Source organism: Puma concolor, chromosome A2 (assembly GCF_028749965.1).
Source record: "Puma concolor isolate L17-30 chromosome A2, mPumCon1.1.hap2, whole genome shotgun sequence".
Lineage (NCBI taxonomy): Eukaryota > Metazoa > Chordata > Mammalia > Carnivora > Felidae > Puma > Puma concolor.
The window spans coordinates 25,202,175-25,221,531 of NC_141668.1; the positions used below are offsets into that span (position 1 = coordinate 25,202,175).

Sequence of the window (19,357 nt, forward strand, 5' to 3'; positions counted from 1 at the left end):
ATCTATTTGAGAACCATTATCATAACTTAAACTTCCCTGTGTCAACGTCTAATTATCAAACCTCTGCAGAGAAATCCAAAGGAGGCTGAAAGAGTAGAAACGGGCCTTGTTTTAGAATTCATCCGCAGTTTCCAAAATGTGTTAACTTCCTACTCCTATGGAAATGGCTTTTCCCCACATTACATACATACATCAGGCAACACGCACTGCAGGTCTCTGTTACTGAGACAACTTTCAAAACCACAAGTAGAGTGGGTTAAAGAGGGACAGATATATTTGATTGACAGGAGGTCACAATTCGTTGGCAGCAGAATAAAGAACTTGTCTCAATGGAAGATCGGAATTGAAAAGCTTAAAATATTCTTTTAAAAAAAGAAACATTGTTCTGACATCCAAAGAGGACAAATCAAATTGGTCTCCTCCCTCAGTCTCTGAAAAGGAGAGGGAGGAAATAGTGGAGGAGTAAGTGCCAGTTCCATCCTTAATTAAGCTGTGTGACCTTGGCCAAGAAACAACTTTTCTGAGTCTCCATGTTTTTTCACTTGTTACATAGTGACAACTGCCCTCCCTGCCTCACAGCACTGTGATAAACATCTGGGGGGGGGGGGGGGGGGAAGAATGGGAAAGAATGGGAAGAATGGGAAAACACCCAGAAAGTACGTATTATTACACAAATGGATACTTCTAGAGAATAATGGTCTTGATAAATTTTAGCATATTTAACCATGGTCTAAACCACTGCTTAAAAACAGCCATACTTGCCTAGGTGGCTCAGTCAGTCCACTGAATGACTTTGGCTCAGGACGTGATCTCAGGGTTGTGAGACTGAGTCCTGCACTAGACTCCACACCCAATGTGGAGCCTGCTTGAGATTTTCTCTTTCTCTTTCTCTCTCTCTGCCCTTGCCCCACTTGTGCTCTTAAAAAAAAAAAGAAGCCACACTGCTGACAGAGATCAAATAACACCCAAAATACCTGTTGGCCCTCTTAGAAACATTTTTAGGAAATTTAGTTAATGCAGACTAAACTGCATCTAACGGAAAAGCATGTTTAGTGCAGATAAACATAATTTGAGGATACTGTTGACTCTGACAAGCATGACAGGAGTAATGATCAGCCAGGAGGGGCAGGGTGCTACATGGGAAGAAAGGGCCTGCATCTCCTCGATGCCAGGACTTGTGTCTGACTGAGGTTTGTGAAGCATGAAGAACAGACAACAGCTGGGAATTCAGGAAGAGAGTAAATCAAGCTGCCGTTATTCAGGCTCCCAGAAAGCTACAGCACAGATAGCAACAAGTGATAGTTACATGAAAACAGAAATTACATTCCTTACGGATTTTTTCCCCATCGTGATTTCAGCAAACATTTTTTTCATCACTCCCATTCTTGCCACTAACTTGTACATGAGGCATCAGGGTGGCATGGGGGTGCGCTCTCTGGATGTCACGGTCAGTAAACACTGATCCTACTGAAAAGGATACTGCAAGGTCCTGAATCAGGACAGTGAGTTTGCAGTGTTCCCTCAGTTTCTACCTTTCGCCTTCTCCACCCGTGGTACCAAACAACAGATTTCTCACTGGGGACCGTGCAACATCCTCTGGGAGCTCTTGCTGTGGGACTGCTCGGTCTACTGATGTGCTCAGTGCTCGAGCTGGCAGAGGGTGCTGTGGTATTTCTGGGGGGAGGATAAGATGTTCAACATCCTGCAATTCATGGCAAGTCCAGACAAGGAGTAAACATTCCACCCAAGATGCCTCTCTGGCCCCCCCATTGAGAAATACACAGCTCCAGTCTTACCCACCAGTACTCCCTCACTCACCATCTACACTCATCCCAAGACAATGACTTGCTGTACCCTATTCATGGTTTGCATTTCACAGTTTCAAATCCAGCTGCCCCAATCTCCTTGTTCAGGTCAGAACATAATGATTTTGGCCTAAGGCTGTTGAACAACTTAGAGAAAAATAGATCAAATAGAATGCAATCATCAGAATAAGCTATAAAGTAATTGTTGATTTGACTTGAGGTTCTAAGAAGGAAAATATGCTCTACTCCCAAGTTTTCTATAGACTCCAAGAGATCACAGTATCATTTGAACTGCTGCTTAAAGTAGCTTTGGCTCTGAGTTGGAAGCAATCTGTTCAAAAAAGGTTTTAAGTTAGGAAATGTGTTATTGCAGAATGCAAGCTGTAGAGTTACAAGTCCATGGGATGAAACCCCCACTGTATTACAAAGAGTTTGTGACCATGACAATGACATTCCATTTCTTTGTGCCTCTGTTTCCTCCTCTGTAAAATGAGAAGCTGGACGGTTTTTAGTACTTTCTCCAGAAAGGCTGACAGAAGTTGCCTGCAAGATGGGCCTGATCAAACACACCGGGCTTGATCACTGTGACCCATACCAGGACTTGATCTTTCAGGTTGATATATGCTAGCCAGAACAATGTTAAGAAATAAAACTCACATATTAAAAACAATAAACAAACACAGGAAATCTGGGGATCCTTAAAGCCAGAAAAACCACACAGAAAAAAAGTCCAATCTACTCTTTGCCAACAGGCTTATCTACATTTGACAAAGATTACTCTTTGCTATCCGGGGAAATCTGCTCTGCAGTTTTCTTCTTCATGGATGGCGGATACTTTTTGCCAAAGCGATCTGGGACTGCAGACTTTGCACATGTCAAGAGAAATATACACATATGTACAAAGAGGCTGGTTTTGTTCAGCCTCAACTAAGATCACATATTCTTCAGCAAACACTTCTCTGTTTGATTTGTAGTCAGCTTGCTTACACAGCACTATCTGGGTTTCGAGGCTTAATTTATTTGACTATATTCATTCCCTTTCCCCATCTTCCTCCTAGCACAGCAATTCCAAGTAGTAGGAGAATCCATCATACTCCTTTACGTTAAAAGTACTACGGCTTTACATTAGAACTCTCTGGAATTATTTTTCTTTTTAATCACAATGAGAAAAGGAATACATTACGCACAATGTAGTTATCCTACCTTTATACTCTCTTAATTTCTTTAAAAAATTTTTTTTTTAATTTATTTTGAGACAGTGAGTGGGGGAGGGGCAGAGAAAGAGAGAGAGAGAGAGAGAGAGAGAGGGAGAGAGAGAGAGAGAGAGGGAGAGAGAGAGAATTCCAAGAGAATCCTTGCTGTTAGCACAGACCCTGATGCAGGGCTTGAACTCACAAACTGTGAGATCATGACCTGAGCTGGAACCAAAAGTCGGATGCTTAACCAACTGAGCCACCCAGGCGCCTCTATACTCTCTTAATTTCTAAAAGTTATGCAAAATGATCTTAATAAGCTTACAGGATCAGATCCCTGCAGCTCATAGGTTATGTGCTGAGAACGAGCAGGCCAATCAGCTATCAGTGGTGCTGGTATGATGCCCTGCTGTCCCCAAAGGGGAACAGTGTTGCTGCAGGAGGGTATTCTGGGTTAAATCTGCTTGTTGATTTCACCGAGCTTGATAAGATATACCCTTTTTCTTCCAAGGAGGTCTCAGAGGCCTGGCAAGAGAGCAGACACTGGCATTTGTGTTGATTTATTTTGGTTGAGAATGGGCCCACAGGAAATGGTAGAGAAGCTTGTTCCAACCCAGGGAATCTTTCTGCTTTCATAAGCCCATAAAGATACTAAAAATGAAGCATCAGAACAAACAGAAGCTGATGATGTCAATAGAAGAAAATGAGGCTGATTAGACAATTTCACGTGGCAAAAGTGGTATTTAAACTTTGGTTGTTTTGGTTTTAGGTTTTGCTTTTTTTCCTTTCTTGAAAACGAGTACTTTTTGCACGTGTTTGTTACAGTGGCAATCAAAGGATTTAATTTTATTTGTTATCATCCTAAACTTTCTTCTATTTTCTTACTTCAGCTTGCTTTTCATGCAGCTCAGAATGAAGATACCTGAATCTAGACCTCATCATCATGTAGCTCCATTTGTAAAAAAGAGAAAAAATATTTGTAAGTAAACACCATTTGTAGTTAGTGTCTGAAAAAAACTGCCACTGATTGTAACAAGATTTTAGAAGTATATTCAGTAATACGTTCAAACTTCACGCTCCTTAATTACCTAATCCTGCAGAGCAGGTTAAGTATATATTTCTCATTATATCCGATAACTATCTGGATAAAATGCTCTGACTGTGGGAAACCTAGAGAGGGCCCACGTGTGTGTGGGTTTACATGGTTTGAAGGGATGAGGATGCATTTAATGAATGCTTCTCTGGACAGAAAAAAGGGAAGTTGACTGAGGCACCTCTGACAAGGACCTCTCTATGCCCCCAAGTCCATCCCGGGACTATCGCCTCTTGGGATTCCCCTAAACTCCATTCCAGGATGTTCGTGGGCAACTGGCAGCCTAGTATCGAGCCTCTCAGAAGTTGAGCCTTCGTTCCAATTTCACTGTAACACTGCGGCATCTGATATAATCCTTTAAAGGCTCTCAGAGTCTGGCCCTAATCTCCCTCCTAAAATATAACTCCGAGAAGATGTGAATATAGATGGCAACCTGGTCCATTTTGCTGCACAGATCAACACAAAAGGATCATGGTGAATACAGATTTAATGTCTATTTTCTCAGCAAGTGATGCCCCTAGGGCTGTAGAGCATAGCTGAATGGGATAAGTCCTATAACCAGGCTGATTTGACTTCATTATTAATTCATCTTTATTTAACCTCAGCCAGGGCCTCAAAAAAAAAAAAAAAAAAAAAAGTATGATGCTCAGCAAAACTTCTGTAACCCCACCTCATTTTCTAGGTAGATATATTTTCTTTCTTCTTCACCTCGTGATTAGTGGGTCTTAGAAGCAGTATCAGCTCCAAAGGGAGTCTGAAAATCTGTAGGGGACATTTTTGGTTGCTGCAATGGCTGGAAGGAGGGGAGCTGCTAATGGCATTTAGTGACAAAGACCAGTAATGCCTATCCAGGCGATCCCACACAGTAAACTGTCTTAGGTAAAGTCTATGCCTCCTGTACGGCTAGGAATCAGTAATGAGGATCCATTCTAGAAAGGTGAGAAAAAACAGGGTGTCTCAGCCAGCAGCTGTAATACTGGCCCAGATACTGCCATGTGGGACTGGGAAAGGAGAAAGTGACAGAAACAAAGGCACTGTTGGCCCTTATCTCCCCACCAGTCAGCTCCAGAGCACAAATGGGCGGCAGCTTGAGAAGCAGGTCTATTTCTACCTCTCTCTCCAACTGATGAGGATAGATGGCAGGCTTCTGGGGAAGAAGGGATTGGGGGAGGGAGGCAGAACACGAAGGGACTTTTCCGTTGCTTGGTGTTTGCAAAGTACTGAGGATGAAGTGAAAATCTACACTCGCCACATGACTGCCAACACAGCTTTCTAGATCTCCCCATCATGGGGGAGCACTATGGCTAGTCAGAATTTGTTCATTCAACAAATATTTACCAAGCACCTGTCACATGCCAAGCATAATTGCACATGTTGGGAATACATACACTGGGGGTGGGGGGGGGGGTAGATGGGCCATACTTGGAGGCCACAATAAAAACTCTAGTTTTGGGGTGCCTGGGTGGCGCAGTCGGTTAAACGTCCGACTTCAGCCAGGTCACGATCTCGCGGTCCGTGAGTTCGAGCCCCGTGTCAGGCTCTGGGCTGATGGCTCAGAGCCTGGAGCCTGTTTCCGATTCTGTGTCTCCCTCTCTCTCTGCCCCTCCCCCGTTCATGCTCTGTCTCTCTCTGTCCCAAAAATAAATAAACGTTGAAAAAAAAAAAATTAAAAAAAAAAAAAAAGGAAAACTCTAGTTTTTACTTTGAGTGAAATGGAGAGTCACTGTTAGAATGGCATCCAGGATGAATAAATATACCAACAGCTATATGTGTAGGAATGTGTATATAAAAACGATGGCAACATAGTGTGCCAAGGGAACAACTCCTAAGTGGCACCCCCATGACAACGAAGGTCTGGCCAGCATCCTGTGGAGTCCAAAAGGCCACTGCCAGCTGATGTGCAGATACGGCTTACCCCATTGCCTCACAGAATAAGAGCACAGGGCATGTGGAAATGCCCGAGGAAGCTCTGGAGGGAATCACCCCCACCTTCTCCTGAACTCGTGGGCTGCTGCTATTACAATCGCTACCATTCTAGGATGGTGTTAAATTAGCCAATTTACCAACAACAACAAAAAGCCCCACACAAACGTAGTTTCCAATGGCATATTCATTTTTATTAATTGGCTAATTCAACACTGCCTTAGATCTGTAATAACAGTGGCAATCAGCGAACATGCCAGCGTGCTATGTGCTCTCTCTCTATCCCTCTACGCCTCAACTCACACCTGCAGTCACATTTCCTGTGTGTGCAGACACACACCAGGCGGCCAAGAAGTCACTGGTTCTAGTCTGGCACTCATGCTTGATGCCTCCAGAATGTGGACCCACAGTTTACTCTCCCCACAGCTCCTCACCTATGCATTCTTTTTTTTTTTTTTTTTTTAATGTTTATTTATTTTTGAGAGAGACAGAGACAGAATGCGAGTGGGTTAGGGGCAGAGAGACAAGGAGACACAGAATCCAAAGCAGGCTCCAGGCTCCGAGCTGTCAGCACGGAGCCCGATGTGGGGCTCGAACTCACAAGCTGCAAGATCATGACCTGAGCCGAAGTCGGACGCTCCACCGACTGAGCCACCCGGCACCCCTCTCACCTATGCATTCTGCACAGACCTGAGGGAAGGCATGAAAGGCGACTGATGCTTCAGGAAAGGGCCACTTGCCCGTTTTAAAGTGGAACAGACACAGTTCCACAGAGAAGAAGCAAGCACTCTGGATACATAAGAATGGATGAAAATGACATAAAATAGTCTCTTTAAAACGACGTGTTCAGAAGGAACCCGAACTCTGGTCTTACAGGACTCTTGTCAGTAACCTGCCTGCCAACTCTGACACTCAAAGTAGTTCAGGGTTAGCCCTAGTTGTGCCTCTCAGGGCCCCCATGCATGGCTGTGCCTGCAAGGCCCCAATTCATTCCAGGGGTGCCATTTACACAGCCAACTGGTATCAGTTTCTTTACCTATGAAAGAGATAAAAGTCGAAATGCATTATAGGGTTATTATACATATTAAATCAGATAAGCTACTATTTATGTAGCATTTAACAATGTTGGGGGAAAAGTAAGTGCCTACTAAAGTAATTCAGAAGAGAAAACCACTTTATCCTAAACCCCTCTGCAGCAAGGACCGGGTTATTTGACAGGGAGGAAGCTTCCCATAGGTGACCTGACTCTTGAATATGGACAGGCCTTGTACTACTGGACTTCAAGTAGATTCAGCTGGGGCCTACTGGTCCACATGGTTCCCCATGCATCCTCCTGCCCCCTAGCCTTCAACACAGAGCCCTGCACCGGTGAAGCAGCAGCCAAACGCCGCTGATCACAACAGTTACCTGCCGCCATTATTCTCACCCCACCCTTCTCTCACCCCACTCTCAGAATCGTGAGCAATCCTGCTCTCGACGACCCACCACCTCTACCGTACAGCCAAGACTAGCGAGGACAAGCCCATAATTTTGTTGCTGTTTAAAAAGTACATACCAAAAGGAATGGAAACTACAGCTTTCCAAGGAACACAATGAATGGCCAGAAACAGAAAATTTAGGAGGTCATATTCTCTGTCTCTGTTTTAAGTCAACAAGATGCAGGTGTGGCATCAGAAGAACGAGATAAGGGAATGAGTTTCAATTCCGTACAGGCATTTTCACAATGAGATGGCCATTTAATTGGCCACCACCCGCACAGGGACAGCACATGAGAAGGACTGGGCTTCCAGCAGGGCAAGTTCCAGACAGGACGCCGAGAACCTCTGCAGGAGAGGAAACTAGTTATCGAATTACCGTTGGCTCCAAACACGGTGCTGATGTGGTCCCAACACCGTCGCCTCTCTATTCCCATGGCTCAGAAGTGGTGGGTTTAACATGGCAAGACAACTTTGAAGAAAAACTGAACTTAGACTTATTTTCTTGGGGAGCTGGGAACAGAACTTCAGGAGCATGCATTTTCATTATCTCCAGTTCCCCTGGCCACAGAACAATGAGTAGCAGACTGGTAAATGCTCGTTTTCTATACGGTCTCCTATCCTACATTTCCTTTTTTAGGGAAAAGGTTTCTATTGATTCAAGACCCACTATGGACTAGGCGATGTCCTAGGTGCTAGGTTTCCCTCTATGGTGGTGAATGGAGAGAAAGGAATTCCTGCTTTCATGGAGGAAAAAGATAATAAACAAGCAAATTGTACAATGTGACAGATGAGGAGTAACATACGGTAAAGTAAGGGAGGTGGGGCCTCCAGGGAGAAGACAGCAAAAATTGTACACACGCAGGGGTGCATGTGCATACACATGTAGCACCAAACCCGGAGTGCCCAGGCCTAGGATGACAAGTTGATTTGCCCTCAACTGTGGTTCGTTTCTGTCCTTCGAACTCTGTAATCATCACTGGTGGACCAGGCAACAGCCCTCAGGTCTCTGCTGAGCCTCCAGGCGCTCCACGGAGCTTTCCCTCACTGTGTCTTCTCACATGAACTTCCATTCTGTAACCTCATCCTTGCCTCGTTTCCTCACCAATTTAAACGGATTTCACATGTATGCTATCTTTGCCAACACAAACTTGTCACTCCTTTGGATGCCATCTGAAATATCTTCCACGGTTTTACTGCACATAGTGGAGAAACTGAAAGAAGTGGGGTGCCTGGGCTCTGGATTTCATGGAGCACCCACAGTCCCAGAGGAAGCAAATGGTAGCAGAGACCTGGCAGGCGATTACCGTATGAAAACCAAGCACTGTTCCATTCATTCAGCATACATGGGACGCATTCCTCCTATTCCTCCTCCAGGCCAGGCACTGGGCTAAGGGCTGGGCATATGTTCATACAGAAGAGATGAACAAGGAACATACAGGTTAGAGCAACAGACAGACATGTGCACAGATAGTCAGGACGTTAAACTAAGATTTCCCGGAAAGCACACACCTGAGCCAGACTCCTGGGGGTGAAGGAGTGATGATGGAAGGAGAGAAGGGACCAGACACTCCAACCTGAGCGAGCAGAATGTGTACAGCGCCGAGGTCAGCATGGCTGGTTCTAGATACTTCAAGTGCCTCTGCTCAGGAAGAGGTTTGGTGGGGGTGAAGGGTGGCAAAGCTCTAAAGATGAGCAGGGCTCAGGTCCCAGACGGCCATAAATGCCTTATTTTGAAGGCAAAGAAACTACCGAGAAGTCACAAGCAGGGGAATGACAGGAGCAGATGTACATTTTAGAAAGGCCTCTCTGGTACACGGAAGGCAGATCAGGAGGGTCATGAGAACAGAAGCAGAAAGACTCACAAGAGACTAGAATCCTGTCTGGAAGGAAGATTTTAATAAACTGATTCTATACACTAAGGATCCCTGATAATATGTCCAAGAAATGGGGTGGCTGTTGGTCCTTAAAAGGCTGGGTCTCAAAAGTTCAAAAGGAGCCCTAAATTTCTGCTCAACCACAAATCCCAAGGGCCAGGACCAAGGACAATATAACAACAGGACTCGGCCTGGCTTCTATCCAATTCTCTATTCAGTTTTCTGTTTTTAATCTCCTTTAAATTTACCAATCCTATATTTTCAGGGCACAGAAACAGACAAGTTAATCCAAGCTGCTGAGGGCCTGTGCATCAGATCTGGAGATCAAACCAAATCTTTCTTGGCTCTCAGAGAAGGCAGGGAATAGGCTGAGAACACAATGGGAAAGTACTTACACGCAAATGTTGGAGACTGGTATGTCTCCATATCAGTGTTTACTATGTGTTTGTTCATTTTTAATTTTTCTATTTCCCACATGTTCATTAGTTACCACGTATTTCCTAAGAACAAAAACACAGCAAAGAAAAGAAATCGCTCAAACTTTTCTTTAAAAACAACCCAAATCTATATGGCTAAACACAGAGAAGGAAGAGCGTGCCGGGAAGCAGGTCAAAACAGGCCACCCTGAGGAGAGCTTATTTGGAGCAATGTTTCCCTCTCTTGCGCTTTTAAACCCTAGATAATTTTTCACCAAAGTCTCCCTTGTAAGTATGACTGTGTGCCCCTCCCCCCGCCCCCAGCAGGTGGGTGAAGTGGTTTCCAACACTGATGGCCGCAGAGCATGGCAGGATGAGTTACGGGCGTGCTCTTACAGCTCCCTCTCAAGATAAGGTGCCGCTCTCCACGGGAGCCGCAGGCAGTTATATATCAGTGCCCCAACCAACAGAGATAAATGTCATAACTCCAGCCCCTGTCCATAAATACACAGCGGCAGGAACAACCTTAAACAGCCCACTGTGCCCAGAAGAGGCAGGATTTAGTGGGCTTCCTTACTTGCTCATGTGCTGAAAAGCGCTTTTAGGAGGGTGTTAAATAGGCACGTTACGCAAGCTCATGGGCCCAAAATAAATAAGGCGCTCTCGTTATGTGGACGTCGCCCACACCGAGAGGCTGTATGTGCTCTTCCCGACAAGAAAGAAGAGAGACTTTACAGAGCTGCTGCTCGGAGCCAGTACCCTTCAAGTCAGCGCCAGCTGTGGCAGCAGGAGGGCCGGGGGGGGGGGGGGGGGGTCCGGATCAAGCAACCCCAGTGCAGATACTAGAGACGCCGCTTCGCTTCTCGCTTCTCGGCAAGAGAACTACCTCTTCTTATCACCTCCTGGAGATTTACATTTCTTTCTTTTCTTTTTTAAGCATTTATTCAGTTTTTGTTGGGAGACAGAGACAGAGAGCGTGAGTGTGAACGAGGGAGGAACAGAGAGAGAGGGAGGAACAGAGAGAGAGGGAGACACAGAATCTGAAGCAGGCTCCAGGCACTGAGCTGTCAGCATAGAGCCCGACATGGGGCTCGAACTCACGAACTGTGAGATCATGACCTGAGTTGAAGCTGGAGGCTTAACTGACTCAGCCACCCAGGCACCCCCAAGAGATTTACATTTCTTGAGTGTAACCAGTGGGCTCCTTCCTGGTACAACACCCTTTATGGTGAAGGCGGTTAACCTCTAACCATCTGCCAGTATCTGCTCCCGCTTTCACGTCCAGGCCATTAATTTGGCTTTTCACACAAAGCTCTGCTTCTAAACAAGCAACTGGCTCATCTCTCCAAATCAGTGAAGCTCTCCAGCTCCCTAGAGAGGGATATATTAAGTATCAATCACGCGTATTATTTTACAATATAATTACTTTGGCAATTAATCCATAAGAAGTATTGCTCTCCAGATCCTAACTTCTGCCAACACAAACACAACGCTCTTGGAGAGTGGTCACATGGATGGAGACTGAGCTTCCAGGGGAAGAGGGACAAAATTGAAGACATAAGAGATTAGAGGAAGAAATAAGTCTCCCCAGGGTCTCTCTCAACCCTTGCTTCAAGTATCCAGCAGCGCCACTGTTTAATCACACAGAAGAAATCCAGCAGAAACGAAGGAAAGACTGACAATCTTACTTGAGAAGGTAATAACAAAGGCTCCTGCTCTCAGGAGGATCGTGTGCTGCATTGTGGCGGGAAGGAAGATACGCAGTTCCATAGGTCAGATCGTCAGTACTGCAACGCCATACAAAAACCCACCATCAGCGCCATGGAGGTGGGCTTTTGTCCTGTTCACTGCTGTGTCCCTGGAACACAGTGCACATTCAGTAAATACCTGTGTGAAGGAAGGAAAGAAGGGAGGAAGGGAGGGAGGGAGGAAGGGAGGAAGGGAGGGAAGGGAGGAAGGAAGGAAGACAGGTTCTCCAGGTTCATTACATCGGGTGGCACTCTTCTAGTTGCCCCTTGTAACTTCTCGTCTACATCAATCAGTCAATCCATGTCTGCCCACAAAACCAATAGATACTTATAAGACAGGGAATCTGAGAAAGTCAATCCAATTTCCTGAACCTAACTGTTGTCAGTTTTTACATATTGCCTCAGAAAAATCTAATTAAAAATAAGGAGCAACATTTACTGTTTAAATTTTCTTTCCTTTCCCCTCTCCTTCCCTATGGTGGAGGAGGAACAGTGAAAAGGCTAAGATAAGAGTAGCAGCAGGAGAGTGCAGAGAAGGAAGTGATAATTGCCAAATTGGATAAGCAGCCTCTGAATAAATGAAAATTAACAAGACTTGCTTTCCAATAGCTTCAGATGTAAGTGAAAAGGATTCACTGATGGTATGAGGGAAAAAATTTCATTTGATTCAAAGCATATAAAACTTTTCCTTGATTTCTTTTACTATCCCCCAAACTATCATTGTGACAGTAAATTAAATAAAGGGCAGATTGACAAAGTTAAGGGAGATTAAATGAACAATCCATGTAAAAGCACTGAGCGCACAGGCACTAGTTCACAAGCCACGCAAAAGAAAGGTTTCCTTCTTAGAAGCAAGTGGGAGAGAAAAAAAACTAGGGGCAGGAAAAAGGAAAGTAACTGAGGTAAATAAAGAAGAAATGGGATTGAAACTACAAAAGATTGGAAGAGGAATCTCTGAATGAGAAGTTTGCGTGGGTGGTAAAGTTGGAGGGAAGAAAAGTTCAATGGGAAAGAAGAGAACATTCTAGCACATGGCCCCTGAACAGCGGAGGGAGTGGAAACTGCTGAGTAAGTCAATCACTTTAATCACAGATGCTTTCTTCTCTTTTAACTGTACGCTCTTCTTATTTGCGTTACAATCACCCATACTAGGAAAAAAGGTCAAGATTATATTGATAAAGATGTTTTACAGGCGTCTACATAAATAAAAATGTTCTAGTTAATTACTGGCCTCAAAATATTGGGTATCTGACACTTTCAATTTTGATAGGCAACTTCAGAAAAAATCTGGATTGTTGTTGTTGTCGTGTAGCATGGAAAGCTAAAGCAAAAAGCGATAAAATCCAACAGAGCTGCTTTCCTCCCCGCCTGATGGATCTGCTCAGGAATCTCCAGGGGTCACAAAGGCTATAGGGTCTGAAAAATGCAGGAAAGCTACGAGTTCTGAGGTTTTAGCCTACAGCTAGTAGTTTCTAAGTGAAGTTTGCTTTCTCCTGTTCCCTGAGCTTACTCCATCATGTTGCACCCTCTGTGGCTGATGCCTGCTCTTTGGAAATCAGTGATGATTTTTACTCATGTACAGTCCCAGTTCCTGGAGGCAGGATATGCTCCCAAGAGCATTAAAAATGCACGTTGGTGCCACAAACACAACTACCGAACAAAACTCCACAAGTATCTTGGAAATGATATCCAACAGAAATGAGCATCAAAGCTGCTATATGATGAGACTGTATGTAAGAATATGCATCACTTTCTTGCTCTCTATTTTCCACTGAAGAATGCAGGGCTCCAGAAGTAGATGAAGTTTCCACTTGACTCAACACATATTTATTGAGTGCCTACTATGTGCCAGGCACCACAGTGTTAAGCACCAGGAACACAAGAGAGACAAGCAACACAAAGACTCAGGAAGCTTAGCATCTATTAGAGAAGGCTTGCATAGGGGCGCCTGGGTGGCGCAGTCGGTTAAGCGTCCGACTTCAGCCAGGTCACGATCTCGCAGATCGTGAGTTCGAGCCCCGCGTCGGGCTCTGGGCTGATGGCTCAGAGCCTGGAGCCTGTTTCCGATTCTGTGTCTCCCTCTCTCTCTGCCCCTCCCCCGTTCATGCTCTGTCTCTCTCTGTCCCAAAAATAAATAAACGTTGAAAAAAAAAATTAGAAAAAGAGAAGGCTTGCATAAAAACATAAGGAAGGGAACTACAGGGAACTTTAGGAACACCTAAGAAGGAATGGCTTACTCTAGTCCAGTCCAGGAGTCAGCAAAGTTCTCTGGGAAAAAATGAGAAGCTGAGAAGTGAAGGACGAATAGAAGCCAGCTACACTTCAATGTGGCAAATGTGGACTTTCTAACATGCAGGCCCAAATAAGAACCAAGGAATCTTCTCCTAGAAAAAGTCCCCCGCCACCCCATAATTCAAGAGGACACCTGAGGACATTTGCTGAGGTTCCTACACTCACTACTAAGGAAGGGACCAGGATGTGTGAAAGGCCCTATGATCTTGGGCATGCCTTTCAACCATTTCAGCCCCACATTTCCATCTTCTACTTTTAACCATCACATTCTGTCCTGAATAAATCAACGTTATTCTCTAGAAAGAATTCCTTTGCAGACACAGAACCTCTATTGTTAGAGAGTGTATAACCTTACATATTTGAGATTCAATCGGCAACTACCACTGCTACTGAAAACAATGCTTGGGTATCCTTCATGGAGAGCTAACTTCCCCATTTTGCTGTTCCACAAAGAGAATTTTAATATAGGTATCAAGGCAGGAAACATCCATTACAGCTCCAGAAGATGAGGCCACAACGACTGACCAGCTTAGGATGCTGCACTAAGGGCCCCACACCTCTTAACAAGCAAGGGCTGGGGCGCCTGGGTAGCTCAGCTGGTTAAGCTTCCCACTCTTGTATCAGCTCAGGTCATGATCTCACAGTTAGGGTTCTGCGCTGACAGTACAGAGTCTGCTTGGGCTCTCCCCACCATCCCCTGCTTGAGTTCTCTCTCTCTCAAAATAAATAAACTTTAAACACCAACAGCAAAATAAACAAGGACTAATGTGAAGAGGAGGAAAGGAACATAACATTAAGAACACAGTTCTACATTCATGGATGAGAGAGGAAGCCAAGTATGGCCCTGGTTCAAGTACAGGACTGCCCTCAGATATCACAAGGATAAGGTGCCCCAGATGGCATTTCTGTGAACAGAATTCAAATCATGCATCAAGTATGGGTGCAAAATGGCCACATAGTGTTTTGCTGGTCCCTGGATAAGAAGTACCACGAATGATTTGCTGATCACACAGTAACACCATTTCATCCCCTACTTCTTAAATGGGGAAACAGAGTTTCAAATATCTAGCAAGTGGGGAGCCTAAACTCAGACTAGATGGGGACTGGCTCTAAAAACCTGACCTCTTAGCCACTAAGGTTTTGTGTGTGCAATTGATATTTCCTAATATCGAAGTCCAAGGAAAAACAAAACAGGAAGAGAGTCTAGACCATTTCCATTCAATAGTGGTCTGCAAATTAGCAGCAATGACATCACCAGGAACCTTGATAGACAAGCACACTCTCTGGCCCTGCATCAGACCTACTGAACAAATTTGAGAAGCTCTATGCTAGAACTCACTGGGACTGATGAGCTTTCGAGCTATATCTGGAAGTGCCAGGGAACCATCCTGGGACTCTGAGGGCACATTACTACTCACACCAACAAGTGGTCAGTACAGCCAGTTCCCATTGGATGCTGACTACAGGCCCTCCTATAAAGCTCCTGCTCCAAAATGCAAACCAAGAATGTCCACCCTAGCATTATAATCCTTTTTCAGGTGCAAGGAGAGGACAAGGAAAGAGAGGAAGGAGGAGGGATAACTAAGCACTCTTTATCTTCTATCTTCTTCTATTCAGCATAAAACCAGGCCCACCAAATAACAAGGGAAAGAAAAAACAAAGTGATAGAGCACTAAAGACAGCTGGCGATTAGCGCTGACAAAGGCTGAGGAAGCACCTTTTCCTTCTTTAGAGACTCTAACCCACACTTCACCCTGAGGAGGGGAGGGAGCTGGGAAGGAAGAGAAGGAGCTTGGTCTGGAACCAGAATTTCTTTCTCAGATGAAGTCCAAAACAAGGAAAGAGGACTTCTGAGCTACTTGAGTGGGTTTTTTTGTTTTTTTTTTTAATTCAAGATTCCACACATAGGCACATGCTATAGATGAGATGCTTTTTTGCCCCCCCAAAATAAAACAACAACAACAAAAAGAAACCCACGCAGTTTTTTGTTGTTGTTGTTCTTAAATGCTGCTGGGAGAGTGATTCAGTTTCAAATATAATAGATAAGGCTGCAAACTTTCTCACTGTGTACGGGCATCTCATCTCCTTCCAAACATTAAGAGATTAAAATCCACCTCCTCTAAACGTAGCTCATTAAAGGCAATCTTCCTGCTAAGTATTGAACTTGAACTGTTTTGAAGCTCAATGCAAATAAAGGTCAAACTATTTTACTTCCTTCTTAAAGATTTAGGGAAAACAAACTACCACAAGGGCAGGAGGCGGAAGAACTGAATGATCACTGAGAACTTACCACTCAAAATGATTCAAGAAAGAACAGCTTCATTTATTTGCCAGCTCCGCGTCTTATCATCTCCCCCCCCACTTCAAATCTCTTCACATTTGCATTGTTCATGTAAAGTGAGTCAGGGAATGCAAAACTGAAGGTTCTCATAGCAACTGTTAACAATCCCACACCGCACATAAGCGGTATTGGCAATTACTAATTGGGTTGTTGCTAAAGGTGAACCCTTAATATACCTCATGTGTGAAGTGGGCGAACCAGCATTCTAATGGAATTTTACCCGTAAGTATTTCTCAGCTTAAGTGTTGAAATCTGTAGCTTTAAAAAATGGGCACGTGAAGAAGAAAAACAAATTCCAGATAAAGCCAATGCTCAGGCACAGTGAATGTATAATCCCACCAAGAAGAGAACGAGAAATATAAGGCAGCTGGGTCATGTCGGGGCCTACGTCCTACAAGAATACAGGGGAGATGTGTGAGCAAAGGGGGCATCCCAAACAAGCGGCTTGCCTTCAAGGAAGCTGGTAAGGCAGCTTCTCAACTTCTCTCTGGTGCTATCCCAGAAACCCTCGGTCCTCATCTCATTAGGGTCCTAATTGCTCTTCTGAGAACTGGATCGATGGCATTAGCATTAGCCTTTGGCTAGCTCACCTTTAAGCCCAGGATACTTTAAAACTGAGGTCTGTCATCCAGTTAGAGTGTTTATCTGATGAACTGAGAGAAGACACTGGCTGTCTTCGACGTTGTCAACTCCTACTCACATAGATTACATTTATAACAAGGTGAAAACTTTGTCAACTCAATTTACTGGCCAGCTGACTTGATTTCAAACTCAAAATGCAAGAGTAAGAGTAAGGGCTCATAAGGGCCCCTGAAAGAAGGGCCCTTGAAAGTTTTAGGGCTTGAAAGAATGTCAGCTATCATTTAACAGAATCCAAGGCCACAGAGCTGGGACAATGTCTTGGGGTTAATAACAGTGGGACAGAGCCTATAAAAGTAGAGCCAATGGGAGTCGTAGAAGTAGGGGCAGACACCTGTGTGAACCCTGTTAAAAGCAATCCAGTGAGCAGTAAAGTCTGGATGAGAACCAGGTGTTCCAATTCTCTGTCCGGTGAACTTTCTATTATCAACTTTCCTTTAAAGTATTGCAATCTCACCTTTCACCTATTTTATTCCCATATAATTAGGCTTCCTATCTCAACCCTCCTAAGCCAAATAACGTCCTGCTGTACCAAAAGGTGACAATCTCGCTGAAGTCCCCTGCAGGATCATGGCAACCAACGGGGGCAAAATGCTTGACTACGATGAACAAATGCTATTAACACTGGCATCACTATTATGACACTTCTTGCTGTTAAAAAATCAAGGCCATTCACCAATGAATGAAAAAACCACAGCCTAGTGCAATTGAAAGAGACACAATCAGCGAGGACGAGTACACATACCAACATGGCTTTCATTTTGGTGAAAATTCCAGAAGAGTGGATGCAGAAGAGCAAATATGATAAGAATGTGCAAAGTTGAAAGCGAAGAGAAAAGAGACCTTTAAAATGTTGTGCCATGAAACATGAGACAGGGTCCTCGAATAGGAGTTATCATGCTTTTGAGCGGGCACGTTGGGAAGCATCAGCCTTGAGATTCCTTTCTGTGGTGTCCTGCAGCTCGCAGCAGCTTGGAATGCAGATAAATGCAAACTTCATCAAGAAATCACTGATATTTGAAGAGCACCTTTAAAAAATCGAACCCAAACACGCTTGGCGGTATATACGGAGGAATCATTTTGCTTTAATCTGATCCGTTATTTAGAGAAATCAGAAAGGAAGTCAGATTGTAAAGCCCCTATCATTTCTAGGGGCAGCACAAAAAGCTCAAGACAGCAAGCATGCAGAGATACGAGGGGGTGCTGGCTCCCAGTGGCGCACAGACAGGGCTAACTACCTGACGGATATGCTCCTTCTGTTCGCTCATCCCTGGAAACAGCTGAGCCTGACAGGGCCCAAAGCTGCTATAAGGATATCTTTTGAACCAGAAAGATCCACTGGCCTGACACTAGGCCTGAACTTTGACCACAGCACTTGAAAGCAAGAGTTTCCCTGGGAAAGCCAGGATCTACAATTGCCGCAGCCCACCTTCCAAACTGGGGCAATACCATGGTTGTGGCAAGGGAGCAAGTAAGGTGACACACAAGCTTTTTTTTTCTTTTTTAAAGTGTGTTCTGTATGGAATGGAAGCAATTATTTTATGCTGTTTAACAGATAGGAGAGGCAATCTGGCAAAAATCTTCTGATTCTAAAAATACACTGATAGCAAATGGGACAAGTAAATGGAAGATCTCTGTATTACTGTCTAATTTTTCTATAAATTTGAAGTTACACCAAAATAAAGTCACAGGAATTATCATTATTTTTTTTTAAATCCCAACAACTTGTGATGCTTAAATGTTGGATTATCCTGGGGCACTGAATCACCAGAGTCAAGACACTGTGAAGGGTGCATCGGGTCAGTCCAGGGAACCTAAGCAGGCATTTCCTCAGAGGAAAGCTCTTTGTTAGTCTACAATGTTAACATTTCAACACCAGTTTCATGTATTATCTCTCAAAAGTCTGCTACTCCAAGTAGCCCATTTAACCTTTTCATCTCCAAGTTAGAAAGGAGGGTTCCCCAATGGTCAGCAAATATTCTCTCCCTCTAACCTGTTCTAAGCTGTGCTTAAGTACCACCAGGACTAGGCTTCATTAGGAAAGCAGCTGAATAATTTATAAGGGTTGCATAGGACCCATTAGAAGTGCCAGAGCAGTAATAACTGGCTTAGGACTTTGCTTACTCAGGGCTAAAGTTTAATTTGTCTATAAATGCCCCAGCTCATAAACCCATCCCACAGGTCTGACCTGCCTGCTGCTCCACAATCACATGTCGCCTCCATGCTCTCATCTCAGATGGGATCCTACTGGTGTCATCTGGAGGGCCGGAAAACAAATTCAAACTCCGAAACAACTAAAATATCATAACCTCATTACTACCTTTTCTAAAGAGAGCCACTACCAATGTCCCCTTAACCTTTCTTTGGGTAACCCCCAACAAGAGAACACAGGCAGATGCGATAAAAGCAGGGAAGATGGGAGAAACAGACGAGGTTAAGACCTTGGGAACAATATGTTCAATGTCAGTTTCGGCACTGCATTTAAATGACAGCATATACAACATGATCCAGAAAATGTGCACTGCTTATTTAGCAACGTAATGAACTTCTCTAGG

The 19,357-nt window shown here is 44.3% G+C and overlaps 1 protein-coding gene and 1 long non-coding RNA gene across 2 annotated transcripts in view; one reads left to right on the forward strand and one right to left on the reverse strand.

The window, feature by feature from the left end:
* SND1 (staphylococcal nuclease and tudor domain containing 1) overlaps positions 1-19,357 on the reverse strand; it is a 426,619-nt gene that overhangs the window by 118,127 nt on the left and 289,135 nt on the right. The window lies entirely within an intron of this gene.
* Positions 646-18,500, forward strand: LOC147583076 (uncharacterized). Its single transcript, XR_015245142.1, has 2 exons — positions 646-3,977; positions 17,290-18,500. It is a non-coding gene; the product is annotated as an uncharacterized LOC147583076 (long non-coding RNA).